Source organism: Myotis daubentonii, chromosome 1 (genome assembly GCF_963259705.1).
Source record: "Myotis daubentonii chromosome 1, mMyoDau2.1, whole genome shotgun sequence".
NCBI classification, from domain to species: Eukaryota; Metazoa; Chordata; class Mammalia; order Chiroptera; family Vespertilionidae; genus Myotis; species Myotis daubentonii.
This window is the reverse complement of record NC_081840.1, coordinates 164418565-164437278: the sequence shown is the minus strand read 5'-3', so window position 1 is coordinate 164437278 and position 18714 is coordinate 164418565.

Sequence of the window (18714 nt, the reverse complement as noted above, 5' to 3'; positions counted from 1 at the left end):
GGTTCACTGAGTTATACATATTTTCCAAATGTTAACACATTCTATTAGACACTATGATGAAATCACATTCAATAATATCACCACAGATATTAAATTTCTGATGATAGGAAAAGCCTTTCAGTCAACCGCAGTACGAGGTTTTCAAACTTTTAGTTTTGTTGAAAGTTCAAGTTTAGTCATTGGCAACAAATACTATTAGTTGTTTTTCTTAAAGTAACAGGATTACATTGTTCATTTTTGAGAAATATCTGCCCAGTTCCCAAATCTATGTAATTCCAATCAGGACCGTCAGTTGATCTTTCAAGTGACAATGATGTGCCAAGAAAAGGGCAGCTGGTTCAGGGCACAATTCAAACCATGGCCCCAGTGCTTCTCGGCCAGACCAACGTGGTTTTGGGGTATGCAGTACTCATCCCATTTCTCCATACAGAATACTACACAGACATGCATTTAAGGCTTGAATTTTAATAAAATTAGCATTTCTGCTGCTTTATGAGGAACATCAAGTGAAACTGCCATTCATATGATCGTCATTAGCACTTTTATTGCAAGTACACTACCGTAGTTCCCCTCTTTATCCCCGGTTTCACTCTCCATGGTTTCAGTTACTGTCATCTGAAAATATGAAGTGGGAAATTCCAGAAAAAAACAATTCCTACGTGTTAAATCGTCCCGAGCAGTGTGCTGAAATCTAGCACCGTCATGCTCCGCCTCTCCCGGGACAGGAATCATCCCTCTGTCCAGCATCTCCACGCTGTACACACTCCGTGTCCATTAGTCACGGCCTTGGGGTCTAGGTTATCAGATCAGATTGACGGTAGCAGTATTGTAGTGCTTGTGTACACATAACCCTTATTTTCCTTAATAATGGCCCACATGCACAAGAGCAGTGATGCTGATAATTTGGATATGCCAAGGAGAAGCCATAAAATGCTTCCATTAAGTGAAAGCATGGAAGTTCTCAATTTCAGATGGAAAGAAATGAAATTGTATGCTGAGGTTGCTAAGCTCCATCGCAAGAATGAATCTTCTCCTCGTGAAACTGGGAGGAAGGAATAGGAAACTCATGCTAGTTGTGCTGTCGCACCTCAAACTGCAAAAGTCAGGGCCACAGTGTGTGGTAAGTGCTTAGTTAAGATGGAAAAGTCATTAAATTTGTGGATGAAAGAAATGAGCAGAAAATGAGCTCCATTGGACAGCAACATGTGCCAGAAAACGGTGAGCCTATAAGAAGACTTCAGCATGGGATCTCCTGACATAAGGGACACCAGGCCATTTCCTGCAAGTAAGGGATGGTCACACATATTCAAGAATAGGTTTGGACTGAAGAATAGAAAAAAGTACTGGCCAGGCTGCATCGGCTGATGAAGCAGCTGCCGCCACATTTCCAGCAGAGGTGCAAGAGTGGATTCAGAATCAGAACTATTCACAGTTTCAGGCATGCACAGGGTCTTGGAACATATCCCCTGCGGATAGGTGGGGACTACTGTAATTAGCAATTAGTGTATGTTTGTTAGTGTTACTTCTGAGTCTCCGTGTGTTCAACATTTATGTCAGATGACATCTATGGGCTCCAATAATGAGTGTTAATTCCTTTCTGTAGGGCTAATTTTTGTGCTAATACAGTTTCTGGAAACTATTGACTGCTGATCAAAAAGAAAACCTATCAGTATAGGGAGATCACACTTTACATACAGCTATGTAGAAAGAAAATGCAGTTATGTTCTTTCTCACTTATTTGCTCTTTCTTTTAAGTAGTTCATCTCCTGAGTAGGAAGGTGGAGCCATTTATTCTAATCCAATAATTTTAGTCTAATACAACAGTTTAAGTCTGTAGGCAACCTAGTGGATTTTGGTTTAAATTTTGGTATTTTGGTTTCCTTCTTCTAAACCTGCTGCTCTCCAACCATATTCCAGGTGTATTGGGGAGGGAGAGCCTGGGGTGAAGGGAGACAGCCCTAAGACTTGTTTTCAATGCTGTGTACTGTCCTCTGGTTCCATTGGAAATGCCTCTTGTCTATCTATGACTACTGCTGGCCCCTTAGCCTGAAAGACTGAGGTGGTTGTCTGTTTTCTATAAATTTAGGGTGAGCATTGTGCTAAGAGAAGTAAGCCAGGCGGGGAAGATAAATGTTCTCACCCATTTCTGGAACATAATGAACAACATAAACTAATGAACAAAAATAGATCCAGAGACAGAGAAGCATCAAACAGACCGTCAAACCTCAGAGGGAAGGTAGGAAGGGTGGGTGGGTGGGTTAGAGATCAACCTAAGGGCTTGTATGCATGCATATAAGCCCAACCAATGGACACAGGCACTAGGGGGCTGAGGGCATGTACTGGGGGTGGGAGTGGCCGAGGAGAGGTCAATGGGGGAAAAAGGAGACATACGTAATACTTCAAACAATAAAGAATTAAAGAAAAAAAAATCAGGGTTAGGGCCAAGTAGCTTTCTTTGGTTATTGGCCTTAAGATCTTTGTGATATTCATTCAATTCCTGGAACACTGACTTCTGATTATGAGCCAAATTTTACTATTAGCTGACTTCTAGTATGTGCTGCCTTGGGGTCAGGTGGGAACATCTATCTTAGGAGAACTCAGCAGAGACCCTTCTTCTTCCCATCATGTTGTGCTACACTTTTACTCTGTTGCCACCATGCCTGCCATAGGAAGTAGGACAAAAATCTTTATGTTTCAGGCATTTCCTTAAGTCGAATACACTCTCCTCTTTGCTTCTGAGATAGGAGAACAAGACACACATGTCTCATCTATTTCCTCTTACCTCTCTTCACCTGGCTGTTGGGGTGGGCTTTCCACCCCCTGGATGTCACACCCTGGGTCCTGTGATCTGGTGCACCAGCTCGGTGCTGGAGGTGGTGCTTTGTGATTCACACATCATTCTTTCTCCTGACAGTCTGGCTTGCAAGTCCCCTCTCTCTCTTAAAGGGGTCAAGAAAGTCAGCTCTGAGAATAAAAGCTCATCAATAGTGTCTTTGTTCTAGGTTCTTTCCTCCCCCAGAGCAATAAACCTCCAGGCTCAAATTGAAAAAAAGCTGAAAGGACTTAGAGGGGGAAATTAAGAACATTGTTTTCATATGCACAAACTCTGTTATGTTAATTCTTCAACGTTTGTCTAACTACAAAACCCATGCTCTTTCCAATGCAGGATAGTTGACAGTGGATAAGCCTGTTGTTTTTTAGATAGAAGACAGAAGAAACTCGGAACTCAGAAGACAGAAAGAAATTGGAGGTAGTTGGAATTTGGACACAAGCAGTGAGGACGAAGAGACAAACATTTAAGGTTCTCTGAGAGGGCCCGTGCCAAGTGTTACTGCTATAGAAAATGGATGTATTCCTGGACATTTTATGATGTTGCTCTCAGGACTCGGATATCACTATTTTAAAGAGGTATGAGTAAAATGGCCACTTAACAATCCAACATAGAGGTCTCATCCAATGATATATCCAGAATAATCAGGACATAATCTAAGGTATTATTGCTAGGTAGAATTTCTTTAAAATGTGAACATTTATTTTCAGACTATCTAAATTGAATTAGGACACTGGAGTCAGTCTGTCTGGGTTTGAGTCCGGGAACACACTCCCATGGCATGCGAGAAAATCAGTTTTAATCATCTATAAAATGAGGATTACAAGAGTCAGCATTTACTGAGTGTTTTTGCCTGCCAGGCACTCCTCTAAGCATTGTGTATTAATTTATATGATCTAAATCATGCCAGGATGTACTATGGCCATCTTTGCTTGCAGATGACAAAACCGCATATCTGAGAGATTATTTAACTTGTTTATGATCGTCTGGTTAGTGAGAGTTAAAGGGGATTAGAATCCAGGCAGGATGGCTTCAGATCTGAGCCATAACAGCAAACACTTTTTCACATACTCTATTCTAGGCATTGATCTAAGCACTTTGTATCCTGTGGGTTAGGAACTATTTTTATCCCATTTTACAGATTAGAAAGCTGAGCGTGGACAGATTATCTTGCTCACGTTGGCACTACTATTAAGTGTAGAGCTGGATCCATGCAGTCTGGCTCCACAGTTTATGCTCTCAACCTTGATGTACCCTGTCTCCATGGTATTTATGAGGAATAACTGAGCAAATCCATGTGAAATACTTAGCACAGCACCTGGTACAGAGGACACGTTCAATACAAATGAACTAATTATTAACCAGAATTCCTCTCCACCGGCAAATGTTACACAGATCCTTTAAGCATAGAGTGTTCTGCATAAGTAAACCTTTTATTATGTGTGTTATTCTTGTAGCTATCCCCATCATTTGGTTTTATAGAATTTCATTCATTCACTCATTCATTAATGCCGTCAATCACTCTTGCCTCACATGTAACTTTTTTTCCTTTATTGTTGCAAGTATTACAGATGTCCCCTTTGTTTGTGGTTTTTTTTCTCCCATTGATTCCTTCCACCCTGCACCCACCCCTCCCAGGCCTTCACCACTTTATTGTCTGTGCCAACATATGCATATAAATTCCCCGGTTAACCACTCCTCCCCCATCCTCCCACCCCCCAACCCCTGCCTTCCCTCTGAAATTTGTCAGTCTGTTCCATGCTCCTATGTCTCTGGATCTATTTTGTTCATCAGTTTATTTTGTTCATTAGATTCCACATATGAGCTCACATGTAACTTTTTTGTTTGTTTGTTTGTTTTTGGTTAATCCTCACCTGAGGATATTTTTTCATTGATCTTTTAGAGAGAGTAGAAGGGAGAAACATGGATGTGCGAGAGACACATTGATTGGTTGCCTCCTGCATGCACCCCGACCAGGGCCAGGGAATTTGCAACCAAGGTGCATGCCCTTGGCTAGAATCGAACCCAGGACCTTTCAGTCGAGGGCCTACACTCTATCCACTGAGCCAAACTGGCTAGGGCAATATGTAACTTTTAATGCGCCCACCCTGCCAAGTGCTCTGGTATGTGATGTACCCGTAGATAGATACCTCTATGAAAAAAAGTTCATGGATTAGTTGGACTGAAGTTAAAGAAGCAATAAGCAACTTGAAAAAATTCTGTATTAGCAGTTGAGCTTCACGAATTAGGGAATTTCAGTTCCATCAAAGGGGCTTGTTTTGGACCTCAGAGATGCCTGGCAGTGCTGCGCCATTTAGCTGCTTCAGGTTAAGCGGTCGCGCCCGTCTTGTTACATTTTTAGCATGCCTACCTTTAAGATGCTTTATCTCTCAATCTGAAAACTGTCTGCCAAAAGTTTATAGCTTTTCACTTAACGTCCTGCTCACTGTTATTTCCTTACGTATTTTAAAAATACAGCCTCTGTTGTGAAGGCCATTTTGCTTCTGCCAAGGGGAGAGGGTCTGTATAGCCTAAGAAACGCAGGTTTCAGAATCAGGACATACATGCAAAGCCAATTCTCTCAGCTCTTTGGCCTCCAACAAGTTATTTAACTGTGTTGAGCCTCAATTTCCTCACTTGTGAATGGAGATAGCAATGTCTCTACTGCAGGATTACTGGGTGATTAAAGTTAGTAGTGAAGGCAAAGGCTCTAAAACAGTGCCTGCTCCTTTAAAGCACTCTGCTCCAGCTGCAGGTTGTTTGAAAAGATAGACAAGATCGACAAACCTTTGACCAGACTCATCAAGAAAAGAAGAGAGGACCCACGTAAATAAAATCAGAAATGAAAGAGGAGAAGTCACAACCGACACCAAAGAAATACAAAGGATTGTAAGAAAATATTACCAACAACTATATGCCAACAAATTGGACAATCTGGATGAAATGGATAAATTCCTAGAAACATACAATCCTCCAAAACTGAATCAGGAATAATCAGAGAATCTGGACAGACATATTATAGCTAGTGAAATTGAAGCAGTAATCAAAAATCTCAGCAACAATAACAACAAAAGTCCTGGACCAGATGGCTTCACAGGTGAGTTTTACCAAACTTCAAAGAAGAACTTAACACCTATCCTTCTCAAACTATTCCAAAAATTTCAAGAAAAGGGAAGACCCCCCGCCCCCACAGAAACTCATTTTACAAGGCCAGCGTTATCCTAATTCCAAAACCAGATACAGACACTTCAAAGAAAAAGAATTATAGGCTAATAGTCTGATGAACACAGATGCTAAAATCATCAACAAAATATTAGCAAACTGGATTCAGCAACACATTAAAAAGATCATGCACCATGATCAAGTGGGACTTATTCTGAGCATTCAAGGTTGGTACAATATCCAAAAATCCACAAACATAATATACTACATAAACAAAATGAAGCATAAAAACCACACGACCGTGCCAATAAATGCAGAAAAAACATTTGATAAAATCCAGCACCCACTTATGATAAAAAAACACTCAGCAAAATGGGAATAGAGGGAACACACCTCAATGTAATAAAGGCCATTTATGGCAGACCAATGGCCAACATCATACTCAATGGGCAAAAACTACAAGCATTTCCCCTAAGGCTGAGAATAAGACAGGGATGTATGTCTGCCTTCGCCACTTTTACTCAACATAGTACTGGAAGGTCTAGCCACAGCAATCAGACAAAAAGAAGAAATAAAAGGCATCCAATTTGGAAAGGAAGAAGTAAAACTGTCATTATTTTCAGATGACATAATACTGTATATACAGAACCCTAAAGGTTCCACCAAAAAGCTACTAGCACTGCCCTAGCCAGTTTGGCTCAGTGGATAAAGCACTGGCCTCAGGACTAAAGGGTCCAGGTTTGGTTCCTGTCAAGGGAACATACCTCGTTGCAGGCTCCATCCCTGGCCCTGGTTGAGGCACGTGCGGGAGGCAACCAATCAATGTGTCTATCTTACATTGCTGTTTCTTGCTCTCTGTCTCTCCCCATTCTTTCTAAAAATCAATGGGGGAAAATATCCTTGGTGAGGATTAACAAAACAAACAAACAAAAAGCTACTAGAGCTGATAAATGAATTCAGTAAAACAGCAGGATATAAAATAAATATCCAGAAATCAGTTGCATTTTTACACACCAATAATGAACTATAGAAAGAGAAACTAAGAAAACAATCACATTTACAATTGCATAAAAAAATAAAATACCTAGGAGTAAATTTAACCAAGGATGTAAAAGATCTGTATTCAGAAAATCATAAGACACTGAAGAAAGAAATCAAAGAAGATACAATTAAGTGTTCATGGGTAGGAAGAAGTAACATTACTGAAAGTTTCATACTACTCAGAGCAATCTACAAATGCAACACAATTCCTATCAAGATAGCAATGGCATATTTCACAGAACTAGAACCAATATTCCAAACATTTCTGTGGAACCACAAAACACCCCAAATAGCTATAGCAGTCTTAAGAAAGAAAAACGAAGTTGGAGGAATCACACTACCTGATATCAAACCATATTACAAGGCCATAGTAATCAAAATAGCAGGCCCATTGTCAACAAATCAACAAACAGGTGTTGATGAGGATGGGAGGATTCAGAAAAAAGCTAACCCTCATGGACAGTTGGTGGGAATGAAGATTGGTGCAGCCACTGTGGAAAGCTGTAAGGAGTTAACCTCAAAAAATTAAAAATGAAACTACCTTATGGACTCAGCAATTCCACTTCTGGGAATATATCCGAAGAAACCTGAAACAGTAATTAGAAAGAATATATATCCCCCTATATTTGTTGCAGCACTATTTATAATAGCCAAGATTTGGAAGCAGCCCAATTGACCATCCATAGATGATGGATATAAATAGCTGTGGTACATTTACACAATGGAATACTACTCATTTTGTAAAAAAGAAAGAAATCTTACCTTTTGCAACAGCATGGATGGACCTGGAAGGCATTATGCTAAGTGAAATAAGCCAGTCAGAGCCCTGGCCGGTTTGGCTCGGTGGATAGAGTGTCGGCCTGTGGACTGAAGGGTCCCAGGTTCGATTCGGTCAAGGGCATGTACCTTGGTTGTGGGCACATCCCCGGTAGGGGGTGTGCAGGAAGCAGCTGATCGATGTTTCTCTCTCATCCATGTTTCTCACTCTCTATCGCTCTCCCTTCCTCTCTGTAAAAAATCAATAAAATATATTAATAAAAAAGAAATAAGCCAGTCAGAGAAAGATAAATATAAAAGGATTTTACTTATATGTGGAATCTAATAAACAAAATTGGAACAGTCTCATAGATACAAGGAACAGATTGACAACTGTCAGAGATCTGTGGGACTGGGGGAAAAGGTGAAAGAATTAAGCAAAAAACAAACAAGCAAACAAACAAAAAACCCCACCAAAATGTCATAGACACAGACAACAGTATGGTGATTACTAAAGGGAATATGGGGTGGGGATCAGTAAAAAAGGGTAAAGGGGTGATGGAAGGGCACTTGACTTGGGGTGGTGAACATCCAATACAATATCTAGATGGTGTATTACAGAATTGTACACCTGCAACCCATATAGTTTTATTAACCAATGTAACCCAAATAAATTCAATAAAAAAGTAAACAAGGGGAATAATAATAATGAAATAAATAAATAAAATGGAGCTGGAAATATTTCAGAAACAGATGTTTTAGAGGTCTTTAAGTACCATATTCTCTTTCTCAATTAGGGAATCCTATAAATCTCTCAGACTATATTTGTTTTCTAAAAGTTTTCAGTAGAAGTCAAATTCATTTTTTAAGAAATACTAGGTGATTCTGGAAAATTTAAAGCAAGCAAACATTGTAGAAGTGGATTTTTCACTTTTTAAAACATCAGGTACCTTCGTTTTCCATAAAGTCATATTTTATTGAATATTTTCAGAATGCATATTAATTTTTAAAAAATGAGCATTTTATTTAATAATATTTAGCAGTCACTTTTACAAAAGCTAAGTAATACCACACTTCTACTAAGAATTTCCCTGAGGATTTTCTTGTTTTGGGGTTTAGCAGGAGAGTAAGACAGCTTGATACCTAATGACCAAGAGGATTAATTTACATTATATTTAGAAACATAACCTCCCACATGCCCCTGCATCCAAGGGTTAGCCAACAGTTTTAGCTTTTGCAAAAACAGCTTTATTTTCTTTACCTGGTACCCACAAACCCTGCCTAGGTTTTTTTATTTTTGTCACATTATATTTTAAACAATATAGAATTGAAAGAAAAACAATTCTATTTTTTTCTCATTTATGATAATAGCATGATCTACCTTAACGAATTAATTAAACTATGCTTTTTATTATTTTCATTTTCTCAAGAAAATAAATCAATAAACTCTTAATGTAGTTGAATGTCAGCAAAATGAAAATATTTAATTAGAACACGTAGTGAAGGAAAGTGACAGAGGTCATTTAAAAATAGGTAGCTGCTGTAGTAATTTACACCCCAACACGTATTTATCAGTCACCGGAGAGCATCAAAAAGTTCTTGTTGAAGCACTTGAATTTCCTGTCCTTATTCTTAACGCTGCTTTGAAATTTGAGAGAGAGAAGCATTGCAGCTGCCAGCCAAAGAGCTACCAAATCGCACATATGTACAAATCAGAGAACGGTGCTGGATTCTTATTGAAAAGGACACAGAGCTCGTTAACCTCATAACTAAAAGCAAGAACAACAACAAAGATTGTTGAGTGAATTTTGGACTCAGAGAATTAGAGAATCAGAATCTTAATGACGGAAGGGATTTATTGAGATTATCTCAGACCTTAACTCAAATGCCTTCCAGGCAGGTGCTCTAAGCTAGTGACATGGGTCAGGTGGGGACAGTGGCGGACTGGAATGAACATACCCACCCGCAGGAAGAGGCTTTCATTCAGGGGCGGCATCTTTTTACTCCAAGGCAATGCAGGCCATGCTGCATGTCCTTGGATTTCTCAGGAGGACAGAAATCTGGATTTTAACGTGAAAGTTTCTTGGCCACTTTGGAGAACTGTCCAAATTGGCTATTTGGGAACCAAACAAAAGATTACCAAAGGGTTAAGTTTAACCATCGGTGGTCTGGTTCAGACTATTTCAAAGTTCTTTCTTAGGGAACTGAGATCTGTTTTTCAGTAGCTTTGATTCCTTGGATGATAGGGCCATATTGAACAAACATAATCTTTACAGACACACGCAGCGGCGTTTCAAATATTCTAAGTCAGTTATCATATTTCTTTACTAAATTGAAGGTCTAGAGACTCAATCAAAGAAATAAATTGTTAGTCTGTAGGGAATGAATGGTAATGGATGTAGGCTGGCCCCTAATACTCACATATCTTTATATCTGATTGCCAGCAATTACTTTAATAATGTGTTCTAGAATCCTGCCTTAAATCAAAGTCGCGATGACTGGTCTATTGCTTGGAGAATCTGTCAATCTCTGGACTACCCAGTGGAGAGTTCTAAAGGTCTGCCACCTGTGGTCTTTATCCTGTCAAGTCCCTGAACCCGTGGGAGCATGGCTGGCAGGGCATCGGAAAGCGGGATCCTAAAATAGTCTGTTGTGCCCACACCTGGTGTTGAGAGAACTTGGAGGGAAGTTAGCCCCTTGGTGACCTCATGAGCTTTAGAGTATATCCTCTCTCACTAATTCCCTCTGTGGCTGGTCTCTATTAGACTGAAAAGGCCATGCTTAAAAACAAGTAGTACAGGCGACTAAGTTTGTGCTGGGCACAATTGCAAGTGCTTTAGCTATGCATGCACATTAAATCATTAAATCTTCACAGTGACTCTCTGAGGTATTAGCCTTGCTTTTTACAGACAAGAAAACTGAGCATAAGAAACCTACCCACGACCACACAGTTAATCTGTGGTCAAGCAGGGGTTCATACCCAGGCATTAGGCTTCAGGGTGCGTTCATCTTTCGATAACTCCGCTTAGGTCCCTGGATCGTCACTAGCAGATTAAATTCCTTCACAGACTGCAACTGGACTGCAAAAAATATCCACTTTGCTAGAGACTGTGATCAGCTTTCTGCCCTGTGTCTGGCCGTTGGCTGACCTGACCTCCCTACGTGCTTCACACCACCTCTACGCCAGCCTGCAGGGACAGTGGCAAGCGCTCTTGGGTGTCCTTGCAATGGCCAGGAGAGTCTTGTTGCCTGTTGCTGGCCTGTTTTGCTTTCCTGTCTACACGCAGTGTTGAAGTCTTGGCTCTGCAGTCACCGTCTACCCCGACTATAGAGCTTGGCATGTTTACTTGGTCCCTTCTACATTTGATTCTTGACCTGGCTTGACTTTCATTTGAAGTCTCAGGCTGGCTTGGCCCTGCTGAACCCCAAGCCAACACGGGTTTGCATTGGGACTCAACAACTTAATGGGGGTGAGACTTTGAACAAGTTCAATATCTCTTCAAATTTATCCCTCAGCCAAATGGAGAGATCACACCTTACTTATTGGATTATGATTAACAAGCAACATATATAAAATGTCTAGTACAGTGTCTAACACAAAAGTGTTTGAATGATACTTGTTCTTATGGTAGTTATTATGGAAGTAGGAACTAGGTAATTTCCAACCAGGTCTTTAAAATCTCAGCTAAGCCTTTGCCCTAAGCCTCAGATAGTTTCCCAGGAACAGATTGAAAGTACTTGTTGCAACCTTTGAATAGCTGGCAACTCCAAATTTAAATAACTGGGCTGTAAAGTGTTTTTAGCCATGAGAGCAGTAGAAAAGAGGTGAATTTATCAAGAATCAGTCTGAATGATTGTTTATAATATACATGCAATGAAAGAAACATGTAACATTTTATTTTGCATTAATTTATTTAATCTGCCATTTTATAAAACAATTCTGACAGAATTATGTTTATCTGATTATTTTTTCCCAGCTTTGTGCTATAACTTATTCTCTGTTGTGTACTATCTGTTGAGAGCTCAAAGGAACTTGACTTAAGAAACAAACCAATTTATTTATTATATTTTTATTATGAAGGAGTATTTGAAAAATATAGAAAATTATAAAAAGGAAAATAAAGATTACCTATAATTGCAAAAACCAGAAAGAAAAACAGATTTTATATACATATTCTTTTTTTAAAGAGGCATATAGTTTCATTCATTTTATTTTATTTATTTTATTTTATATTTTATTTTATTTTATTTATCTTTATTGCTGAAAGTATTACAGATGTCTCCTTTTTTTGTTGTTGTTTTGTTTTCCCCATTGACCCCCTCTATACTGCACCCACCCCTCCCAGGCCTTCACCACTCTATTATCTGTGTCCATGGGTTATGTATATATGCATACAAGTTCTTTGGTAAATCTTTTCTGACCCACCTACCCACCTTCACCTTCCCTCTGAGATTCTACAGTCTTTTCCATGCTTCTATTTCTCTGGATCTATTTTGTTCATCAGTTTATTTTGTTCATTAGATTCCACATTTGAGTGAGCTCATGTGTTAATTATCTTTCTCTGACTGGCTTATTTCACTTAGCATAATACTCTCCAGATTCATCCATGCTGTTGCAAATGGTAAGAGTTCTTTCTTTTTTATAGCTGCATAGTATTCCATGGTGTAAATGTACCACAGCTTTTTTATCCACTTACCCGCTAATGGGCATTTGGGCTATTTCCAAATCTTAGCTATTGTAAATTGCTCTGCTATGAACATAGGGGTGCATATATCCTTTCTGATTGTTATTTCTGGTTTCTTAGGCTATATTCCTAGGAGTGGGATCTTTGGGTCAAATGGGAGTTCCATTTTTAACTTTCTGAGGAAACTCCACACAGTTTTCCACAGTGGCTGCACCAGTCTGCATTCCCACCAGCAGTGTACTAGGATTCCCTTTTTTTCCACATCCTCTCTAGCACTTGTCATTGGTTGATTTGTTGATGATAGCCATTCTGGGAGGCGTGAAGTGACACCTCATTGTTGTTTTAATTTGCATGTCTCAGATGATTAGTGACTTTGAACATCTATATATATAAAAGCCTAAGCAACTGTTCAGCTGTTGGACCTGTAACTATGACGTGCACTGACCACCACGAGGCAGATGCTCAATGCACAGGCATGGAAATGTGGAACAGACTGATGAATCTCAGAATGAAGGGGGGAGGGCAGGAAAAGTTTAACCAAAGATCTTATATGCATACCAGAAGCCTAGTGCACAGATTGGTGGACCAGTGGGGTCCCTCAGCCTGGCTTGCAGGGATCAGGCCGAAAATGGCTCTCCTACATCCCCTGAGGGATCCTGGATTGTGAAGGGACGCTAGTTTTTTCATATGTCTCAGCCTTTTGTATGTCCACTTGGGAGAAATGTCTTTTTAGGTCCTTTGCCCATTTTTTTTTAAATATATTTTATTGATTTTTTTTTTTTTTTTACAGAGAGGAAGGGAGAGAGATAGAGAGCCAGAAACATCGTTAAGAGAGAAACATCGATCAGCTGCCTCCTGCACATCTCCTACTGGGGATGTGCCCGCAACCCAGGTACATGCCCTTGACCGGAATCGAAACTGGGACCTTTCAGTCCGCAGGCTGACGCTCTATCCACAGAGCCAAACCGGTTTCGGCCCTTTGCCCATTTCTTAAATGGATTGTTTATCTTCCTTTTGTTAAGTTGTATGAGTTCCTTATATGTTTTGAAAATTGATCCCTTATCAGATGTATCATTGGCAAATATATTTTTCCATGCAGTGGGTTCTCTTTTCATTTTGTTGCTGCTTTCTTTTGCTGTGCAGAAGCTTATTATTTTGATGTAGTTCCATTTATTTTCTCCTTAGTTTCCTTTGCCCTAGGAGATGTATTAGTAAACATTTTTCTATAAATGATGTTTGAGATTTTGCTGCCTATAGTTTCTTCTAAGATTTTTATGGTTTCCTTACTTGCATTTAAGTCTTTTACCAATTTTGAGTTTATTTTTGTGTATTGTGTATGTTGGTGGTTTAGTTTCTTTTTTTTGTATGTACCTGTCTAATTTTTCCAACACCATTTACTAAAAGACTGTCTTTACTCCATTGCATGCTCTTGCCTCCTTTGTCAAATATTAATTGAGCATAATGGCTTGAGTCAATTTCTGGGGTCTCTGTTCTGTTCCACTAATCTGTATGCCTGTTCTTGTGCTGTCACCAGGCTGTTTTGAGCACAGTAGCTTTGTAGTATTACTTGGTATCTGGTATTTTGATCCCTTCAACTTTGTTCTTTTTTCTCAAGATTGCTGCAGCTACTCAAGGTCTTTTTTGGTTCCATATACATTTTTGGAGTATTTATTTTTGATCTGTGAATTATGCCATTGGTATTTTAACAGAGATTGTATTGAATATGTAGATTGCTTTGGGTAGTATGGACATTTTAATGATGTTAATTCTACCAATCCATGAACTCAGTATATTCTTCCACTTACTGATATCTTCCTCTATATCTTTTTTCAGCATGCTGTAGTTTTCCGAGTACAGGTCTTTTACCTCATTTGTTAAGTTTATTCCTAAATATCTTACTTTTTTTGTTGCAATGGTAAATGGGATTTTTTTAGTTTCTCTTTATGAGAGTTCATTATTGATGTATAAAAATGCTACAGATTTCTAGGTGTTAATTTTGAATCCTGCCGAATTCATTTATTAACTCTAGTAGTTTTTTTTTTTAAAAAATATTTTGATTGATTTCAGAGAGGAAGGGAGAGGGAGAGACAGATAGAAACATCAATGATGAGAGAGAATGATCAATCATCTGTCTCCAGCACACCCCCTACTGGGTATCAAGCCCACAACCCAGGCATGTGCCCTGACCAGGAATTGAACTGTGACCTCCTGGTTCATAGGTTAGTGCTCAACCACTGAGTTACACCAGCCTGGCTAAATCTAGTAATTTTTTGATGGAGTCTTTAGGGTTTTCTATGTACAATGCCATGTCATCTGTAAATAATGACAGTTTTGCTTCCTCCTTTCCAAATTGGATGCCTTTTATTTTTTCTTCTTGTCTGATCACTATGGCTAGGACTTCCAGTACTATGTTGAAAAGGAGTGGTGAAAGTGGACATCCCTGTCTTATTCCTATTCTTCGGGGAAATGGTTTTAGTTTTTCCCCATTGAGTATGATGTTGGCTGTAGGTTTGTCATATATGGCCTTTATTATGTTGAGGTATTATCTCTTTATTTCCACTTTGCTGAGAGTTTTTATCAAAAAAGGGAGTTGGATTTTCTCTAATGATTTTTCTGCATCAACTAATACGATCATGTTATTTTTATTTTGCAATCTGTTTATGTGATGTATTACATTTATTGATTTGCAAATATTGTACCAGCCTTGCATCCCTGGAATAAATCCCACTTGGTCATGGTGATTGATCTTTTTAATGTTTGCTGGATCCAGTTGGCTAATATTTTGTTGAAGATTTTAGCATCTATGTTCATCAGGGTTATTGGTCTGTAATTCTCTTTCTTTGTAGTGTCTTTTTCTGGTTTTGGGATTAGGACAATGCTGGCCTCATAAAAAGAGCGTGGAAGTGTTCCTTCCTCTTGAATTATTTGGAATAGTTTGAGGAGTGTAGGTGTTAGTTCTTCTTTAAATGTTTGCTAAAACTTCCCTGTGAAGCTATCTGAACCAGGGCTTTTGTTTGCTATGAGGTTTTTTGGTGTTTTTGTTTTTGTTGTTGTTGTTGTTTTTGTTTTTCTGCTTTAATTTCATCAGTAGTTATCAACCTATTCAGGTTTTCTGATTCTTCCTGATTGAGTTTTGGAAGATTGTATTTTTCTAGAAATATGTCCATTTCGTCCAGGTTGTCCAATTTGTTGGAATATAGTTGTTTGTAGTATTTCTTATGGTCCTTTTATTTCTGTGGGGTCAGTTGTTACTTAACCTCTTTCATTTATGATTTTGTTTATTTGGGTCCTCTTTCTTTGTTTTTTGATGAGTCAGGCTAAAGGTTCATCAATCTTGTTTATCTTTTCAAAGAACCAGCTCTTGGTTTTATTGACCTTTTGTATTGTTGTTTTAGTCTCTGCATCATTTATTTCCACTCTGATCTTTATTATGTCCTTCCTTCTATTACTCTGGGCTTTTTTTGTTGCTCTTTCTAATTCTTTAAGTTGTAGGATTAGATAGCTTATTGAAATTTTTTCTTGTTTTTTTTTTTTGAGGTAGGCCTATAATGCTATGATCTTCCCACTCAAGACTGCTTTCTCTGTGTCCCATAGATTTTTGGTTGTTGTGTGTTTATTTTAATTTGTTTCCAGGATGTTTTTTATTTCTTTTTTGATTTCGTTGGTAACCCATTCATTTTTTATTAATTTACTATTTATCCTCCATGTGTTTGAATGTTTTTGAGTGTTTTTATTATAGTTGAATTTTAATTTCATGTCATTGTGATCTGAGGAAATGCTTGATATGATTTCAAACTTCCTGAATTTGTAGATATTTAGTTTATGTCCTAACATGAGGTATGTCTTTGAAAATGTCCTGTGTGCACTTAAGAAGAATGTATATTCTGTAGCTTTGGGGTGAAATGCTCTGAAAATGTCAGTTAATTGCAACTGATCTAGTGTGTCATTTAGGATAGCTGTTTCCTTCTTGATTTTTTTGTGTAGAAGATCTACCCAGTGATGTCAATGGGGTGTTAAAATCCCCTACTATGAATGTATTTTTGTTGTTCTCTCCCTTGATATCTCCCAGAAGTTTTTTCTATATATTTCAATGCTCCTATGTTGGGTGCATATATGTTTGCCAGAATTATATTCTCTGGTATTGATCCCTTTAGTATTATTAAGTGGCCCTTCTTATCTCTTATTATGGCCTTCACTTCGAAGTCTATTTTCTCAGATATGAGTATTATTGCTACCCCAGTTTTTCTTTCCTTTCCATTTGCCTGGGAAAGTTTTTTCCATCCCTTCACTTTCATTCTGTGTGAGTCCTTTGTTCTGAGGTGTGTCTCTTGTAGACAGCATATATATATGGATCATGTTTTCTTAGCCATTCAGCTACCTTATGTTTTTTGATTGGAGCATTTAAGCCATTTACATTTAAGGTTATTATTGATAAGTACTTATTTTTTGCCATTCTTATTCTTTATGCTTGTGTTCTCTTTCTATTTCTTCTTCTTATAACAGTCCCTTTTTGCAGTGCTTGTTTGGTGGTAATAAACTCTTTTAGCCTTTTCTTGTTTTCAAAACTCTTTATTTCACCTTCAATTTTGAATTACCTTGCTGGGTAGAGTAATCTTGGATTCAGTACCTTGGTTTTCATTACTTTGTATATTTCATGCCATTTCCTTTTGGCCTAAAGTGTTTCCATTGAGAAGTCAGCTGACAGTCTAATGGAAACTCCCTTGTAGGTAACTTTCTGTCTCTCTTGCAGCCTTTAAGATTCTCTCTTTTCTTTAATGTTTCCTTTCTCATATTCTGCTCCTTTTGGTACCCCCATAATGCGAATGTTGTTATGTTTCATGTTATCCCAAAGCTCCTAGACTCTTCTGCTTTAATTTTTTTTCCCATTTGCTGCTTTGAATGGGTGTCTTTTTCCTACCTTGTCTTCCAATTCATTGATTCTGCTGATTCCGTCCTCAGCTCTTCTAGTCAACTGTTGAATCTTTCCAGGGTATTCTTTATTTCAGCTATGTCATTCCTCATTTCTAATTGATTCTTATTTATTATTTCAATTTCTCTTTGCATATTTGGTGTAGCTCTCATTAATCCATTATACATCTCATTAAGTTGCTTGTAGTTCTCACTGATATTTGAGCACCCTTATAACTATTACTCTGAATTCTTTATCTGACAAATTGTTTACTTATGTCCATTTCATTTAGTTCCTTCTCTGGCATTTCCTCCTTTTCTTTCATTTGAGGGTTGTTTCTTTGTCTCCCATTTTTTCCTCCTTTTGTTTTTGTTTCTATGCATTAGATCAAATTGCTATGCCTCCCAGATTTTGTGGGTTGATCTTATGTACAAGGTGTTTTCTGAGACCCACTGATGCAGTTTCTTAAATCTTCTGAGCTGGGTTATTTGGGTTTCTCCTGTTATAGTTCAGTCTTGAATGTTATTGTCTGTTCAAGGATGGAGTATCCTCTCAGGCTGGTTGCCCTGCAACCACGTCATGTGAGCTTTTGTGGAGATGCTGAACAAACAGAGCAAAATACAACACAATAAGACATTAAACAAAAGAAACAAAACAAGAACATACATAAGACCACTACAGCACCGACAAAAGCAACCACCAGAGAAGAGAGAATTAGAAAAGATAAAAGAGAGCAAGAATGATAGAAAAGAAAGAAAGAAAGAAAATATGAGGAGGAAAAAAACAAATAAAAGTACAAACAAAAAAGCAACAAAAAATGGAGGGTGGGGACGGAATATGTAGATGCACAGCTGAAATAAAGAAAATAAGAATAAAGACTTAGTGGAGTAGGGGAAGGTAAATGATTTAAAATAAAGGAGGAAGAAAAAATGAAAAGAAAAAATATTTGCAAAGGAAAATAGAGGAGAAAGCAGATAGACCTAAAATAAAAAAGGAAAAAAAGATGAGAACGCAGGAGAAAAAAAATAATTGAAGAGGAAAAGTAGGTATATGAACAAAACAACAGAGACTAGAATAATAACAAATCAATAAAGCAGATAGATATAGAAGATAAATTTAAAAATGGAAAAAAAGAAAGAGAAGAAATAAAAAATGAAAAGAAAATAAAAGAGGGAAGAAAAAAGGGGGAAGAAAAGTAAAATGGAGTTTGTTTCAGCAGAGTTTAGTGCCCCATGGGGGATCCCTTTGGATCCTGCTCTTTTGTTCTGTCTGCCAATTCTGGGCTTCTTGTATGGTACTTAGGTCCTAATCACTGTCAGGACTATCTTCCT